Consider the following 6,000-nt stretch of genomic DNA (forward strand, 5'->3'; position numbering starts at 1 on the left):
GCAACCCCATTTTTCTGCGGTCCCCGGGAGGCACCTACCTTTTTGGCATCTGCTGTCGGTGGGTCCCGTCAGGAGCCAGCTTCGGCGAAGTTGTGTGGGCGGCAACAGCAGTGGCAGGCAGCAGGAGTCGGTGCACGGGAGCGGGCGTTAGCGGGCGGTGGCATCAGTGGTCCGCAGGTGCAGTCCTCTCGAATCGGAGAACTTTGGAGGCCTTGCAAAGTGCATGCGTGAGATTTTTTTTTGTAGTCTTTTCACACACCTGACATCAGTTTGTCCACGTTTGAGGCCCATGGGACATCTGCGCATGCGTTTAAAGGCACCTACAAGTTGGAGAGGGGAGTGTGTTGTAAATTGAGATTCACAAAGTCTTCAGCAGCCATTCCTTTAATCATTAAGGATGAGAAGGAAGAAAGCTTCAATAAAGACTGCCAAAAGCAGGCCCAAAGCTCCCTGGTTTAATGGATGAGCTAGTATTGGAGGTGGAGCGCAGGTATAAAGACCTCACCCGGGATGGTCGTGGAAAGCCTCCACCACCCCAATACAGATGCATTTAGAGGGAGATTGGTGAGGCCGTGTCCTCAATGGGCAACATTGAGTGGGATGGAGACCAATGCAGGAAACGTTTGAACGATTTGGTGGCGGCAGCAAGAGTGAGTACAAATTTAGCGCGCCCTTCCTGTCCAACTCCAAAAAGGTTCAGCGCTAGATGTGTGTGTGTGTGTGGGAATGTGTATGGGGGGGGGGGGCATCATCATCATCATAGGCAGTCCCTCGGAATCGAGGAAGATTTGCTTCCACTCTTAAAGTGAGTCCTTAGGTGACTGAACAGTCCAATATGAGAATCACATTCCCTGTCACAGATGGGACAGATAGTCATTGAGGGAAAAGGACCGATTTGCTGCACACTCTTTCCACTGCCCGTGCTTGATTTTTTCATGCTCTCGGCGTTGAGACTCGAAGTGCTCAGCGCCCTCCCGGATGCACTTCATCCACTTAGGGCGTTCTTTGGCCAGGGTCTCCCAGGTGTTGGTGGAGATGTTGCATTTTATCAGGGAGGCTTTGAGGGTGTCCTTGTAACATTTCCTCTGCCCACCTTTGCCTCATTTGTCAGTGCGCCAGTGCAGCCTTCGGCCACCTGAGGAAAAGAGTGTTCGAAGTCCAGGCCCTCACATCTGCCACCAAGCTCATGGTCTACAGGGCTGTAGTAATACCCGCCCTCCTGTATGGCTCAGAGACATAGACCATGTACAGTAGGCACCCCAAGTCGCTGGACAAATACCACCAACGATGTCACAGCAAGATCCTACAAATCTCCAGGGAGGACAGACGCACCAACATTAGTGTCCTCGATCAGGCCTACATCCCCAGCATTGAAGCACTGACCACACTTGATCAGCTCCGCTGGGCAGGCCACATTGTTCACATGCCTGACATGAGACTCCCAAAGTAAGCGCTCTACTCGAGTAAAGGGGCTAAAAGCTGCAACGTTTCTTTGTGCAGATGAAAAATACATCCCAGGCAGCAAGCCTGAGTGGGACGGGAGGGGGGAGCAGCAGAGGTGGTCGAATTGAGCAGCCTGGAGGAGCGTGCGTTGGCATTGGTGGGTGACCGTCGCCGTGTAACCACAACGGTTGATTCAGATCCTGTGCTACAGCATGGGAAGGTTATACTAACCTCCAGTGTGAGCCACGCTCATGGCCTGAAAGGTCATGTAATGGTGAGGCAATCACGGTTTAACGCACACTTTGTCGCCCATTATTGGTGTGCCCATGTAGAGATGGAACTCCTTGCTGGCACAACATGAGATGGCACAGCTTACATGTCAGCTTGGCCAGCACCACCCCTCACCCCCCCCACAGACTGAAATGTTGTCTCTACTTGCAGATGATGTCGAACAGCATGAATCAAGGCACACCATCTGGCATTCAAAGGAGCAGTCAGACCTCATTGTCTCCCATCCCAACATTGCCCCCAGCCCAACACAGCGGCCCCTTCCTTCACCCCACCCCCAGATCACCCATATCCACCGCTCCCACCCCAGCCACCCAGAGCCACGAAGAAGACGAGAGAGAGGAGGGAGGAGGGCCCGTGTTTGAACCCCTTGAAGTCGAGGAGCTGGAAGAGGATGAGACCAGCCTCCTGCCATGTGTGACAACTGTCGGGAGAACCTCAGCATCTGGCTCCGAGATCCTGGGGTTTGGGATGGACTCCACACTAACAAGCGCTTCCAAGCACAGAGGCCGTGGCACAAAGGCAACCAAAGCGCCTGAACCCACCAGGACCGGGCAACCAGCTGAGGAAGCAGCACGGCTCTCTGCTATTCAGGAGATGGTCCAGCTATCGAAGACGACCATGGACATAGGTCGCAATATGTTCCAGACCATGGCTGGGATAGCTGGCAGCATGGCCACCTTCACTCAGTACCATGATGACAGGATGGACCGGCTCATCACTGTGTTGGAGCGCACAACTGAGTCCATTGAGGCGATGAGGCAAGCGATGGCATTTGGGCACTTCGTGCAAGCCCTCGAGCCCACACCCTCAAGGCAGACAGATCCGGAGGAGCAGGAGATCCTGGCACCTTCAGTCACGCCCCCTACCTTCTCACCAAGACGCACACGTCTGCAGAGATCCCGCTGCCCTCCTGCACAACCTCGTCAACCAGAGGCATGAGGGGCAGGGGAGCAGGATGCCGTGATGTAGGCGGGGCGAGGAAGAGGAGCTTGGGCATTGCTTCAGGGGCGGGGGGGGGGGGGGGAAGAGAGGTGGTGGTGCCGGGTAGAGGGGTGGGTATTGGTGGTGGGAATGTTCCTAAATGTTATAATGTTATGTAACCTTTGTAATATGCACTTGTAAATACACTCACATTATTCACCCTCTCTTGGTCAGTATCTCATTTTGATGTGATGTGTGGTGCCTTGTGAGAAACACACATCTGTCCCTCAGGTCATCTGCTTTATCAGGAATATCTTCCCATCCACATATGACTGCACTGTATAATGGGTCCTGTCATCAGGCCATCGCAACACGACAAGGAAGGGTCACCAATGCAGGAAGGCACCATTCAATGATACTCACTTGAACTACTTGCAGGGCAGACCTGAAGGCTTGCACTTCAACCCTCTTTTTTCAAGGCCAAACATGGCGGAGCGGTTGGAATAAATAGATAGAACATTAAAATCACTTGAAGGCGAGAGAATAGGAAGAAAAACAAATTAACACAGCAAGCACTTGTGAAATATTAAAATTATATTTTTATGTATGACTGTCTAATTTAATAGTTCAGAGTTAATATTACAATAACAAAAGATGTTTGAATACATTGATTACTGGAATAATAGTGTTTACTTCTATCGTGATACACAGCTTTGCCAGTAGCCTTGGGTTATGTAAACTCTAACTGAAAACTTTAGTTGTAATTTCTTTAACAGCAGCAACATTGATTGCGAATCGTACAACAATCATTAGAGAAAAGGATGTTTCCATGGGGACAGTTTTTGAGTAAAGCAAGATCATTAAAAGTGTGTAAAGTATAGCTTCCAAAATCATTTGAAATACCAAGCATGTCTGATTAGTTTGAGGGATGTGTGCAGGAATTCACATTATTGACAGCTTTATTTTATTTATATCTCGTCAGGTCAAGTGGTAGCAAAACAAGTACTGATGAGTTCATTAAAGAAGCCATTAAAACAAGTACTGAATTTCGTTTAATAACGGACCTTGATTTTCAATCATCTTTCTTTCTCCCAGTGATCATTCTTGCACAGACTGATGGGACAGGAATGGGTCAAAATGATCATTTATCAGCAAAAGTGGTAATGGGGTGCATGATGGATCAATTTATCAGCCCGAGTAACGGTGATATATGGAGATAGTAAAATATGTTAATACACGAGTCCCATGGCAATGGCAGTGGCAGTGAGTTAATTTTACATGGAGTGACAGGATAAATGCAACATCGCAATACTGTGATTGTCAAAGTATCATGATTTATTTTTAATAATTATCCTAGGATAACAATAAATCATAACGCAACATTTCTATTCTGAGCCAATGGTTTAGCTGGCTAAACTTACCTTGAACTGTCTCCTCAGGTTAGCTCAGTTTACCATCGCAATGCAAACCTGTGGTTTAAGATTCAAAATCTGTTCCAACTCCTTCTTGCAAAACACTTTCAGGTGGATAGCAATTATGCTTTGATTTCGGGAGATGCAATAATAAGCCTTGAACAGTTGATTGCAAGTATTAGTTTGAATATTCAAATAATCACTGCAACCCTACGAATCCGAGGACGTGATAATGGAAAGCAATTTCCTAATTGGGCTTGGATTCCATTACGGTTTGCATAACTGTTCGCAGAGCAGGGACCGTAAGCTGATTAAATGTCTCAGCTGCACCTCGTGCTTTAATCAGCCTGCTAGTGCCTCATTCCATGAAGAATGCAGCACTGAACATATTCAGCGGAATTGTTCATCAACAGATAAAAGAGCAAGTACAAGGGCGGAGAACGAGTGTGACCTTCCAGGTACCAGCAGTGCTGTTGGCGAGAGATTGTAGAAGGACGTGATCAGGGTCCAGGGGAGGCGTGAGTTCAGGGCCAGGGGCCCAGGGGCAGCACGGGCCAGCCCACACTGTGATATGTGTGCGCACTAGGTCCGTGCAGCAGAGCAGGTCTCCACTCGCCTTGGGTAATCCTTGCCACTGGATCAAGACCTAGCTCTGTCAAGCCCATGTGGTGGCTGCTGTGCAACGGCCACCACACGTTAAAAAAATCCACGCACAGGCATCTTCCACCCTTGAGGATGTAGTTCGGGTCCTTCATTGAAACACCTGTGAGCTCATCGCTTTTTGGTGTGGAAGCAAGTCATCCTCATTTCGAGGGACCGCCTGTGAATGATAAGCTAAGAATGATGACCCGCGTATTTGCATCTGGGGACACGCGCGATCTGGGTTCAGAGGAGATTTACGAGGATAAGAGCAGGACTGGAGAATTTTAGCTACGAAGAAAGATTGGATAGGCTGGGGTTGTTTTCTTGGGAACAGAGGAGGCTGAGGGGAACTTGATTGAGGTGTATAAAATTATGAGGGGCCCTGATAGAGTGGATAGGAAGGATCTATTTCCCTTCACAGAATGGTCAATATGCAGGGGGCATAGATTTCAAACAATTGGTAGAAGGATTAGAGTGGAGTTGAGGATAAATTTTTTCACCCAGAGGATGGTGGAGATCTGGAACTCACTGCCTGAAAGGGTGGTAGAGGCAGAAACGCTCATCCCACTTTTAAAAAGTACCTGGATATGCACTTGAAGTGCCGTAACCTACAGGACTATGGAAAGTGGGTTTAGGCTGCATAGCTCTTTTTCGGCAGGCACAGACATGATGGGTCGAATGTCCTCCTTCAGTGCCCTAAATATCTATAATCCTATGATTACATACGCAGCCTACACAACATTATGACTTACACACATTGCTGAAACAAATGTCCTCAATTTTTTACGATCGTCTATCGACTCCTCCACGTGAATGCATCTCCACCCTTATTAAAGGCCCCGCTCCCAAGTTACAGAGCCTTCTATGCAAATGTCCTGAAATCACATAAAAACATAAGAACATAAAAAATAAGAGCAGGAGTAGACCATTTGGCCCCTCGAGCCTGCTCCCGCATTGAATAAGTTCATGGCTGATCTGATCATGGGTTCATGGGCTCAGCTCCACTTCCCTGCCCGCTCCCCATAACCCTTGACTCCCTTATCGCTCAAAAATCTGTCTATCTCCGCCTTAAATATATTCAATGACCCAGACTCCACAGCTCTCTGGGGCAGAGAATTCCACAGATTTACAACCCTCTGAGAGAAGAAATTCCTCCTCATCTCAGTTTTAAAAGGGTGGCTGCTTATTCTGAGACTATGCCCCCTAGTTTTAGTTTCCCCGATGTGGAAATATCCTCTCTGCATCTACCTTGTCGAGCCCCCTCATTGTCTTATATGTCTCAATAAGATCA

At 48.3% G+C, this 6,000-nt stretch overlaps 1 long non-coding RNA gene across 1 annotated transcript; it reads right to left on the minus strand.

The window, feature by feature from the left end:
• Positions 1-298: 298 nt before the first annotated feature.
• Positions 299-4,109, minus strand: LOC139279395 (uncharacterized). Its single transcript, XR_011596463.1, has 3 exons — positions 4,077-4,109; positions 3,079-3,123; positions 299-320 (listed from the first exon to the last, which is right to left on the minus strand). It is a non-coding gene; the product is annotated as an uncharacterized lncRNA (long non-coding RNA).
• Positions 4,110-6,000: the final 1,891 nt, after the last annotated feature.

The sequence above is a fragment of the Pristiophorus japonicus genome, chromosome 14 (assembly GCF_044704955.1).
Source record: "Pristiophorus japonicus isolate sPriJap1 chromosome 14, sPriJap1.hap1, whole genome shotgun sequence".
Lineage (NCBI taxonomy): Eukaryota > Metazoa > Chordata > Chondrichthyes > Pristiophoridae > Pristiophorus > Pristiophorus japonicus.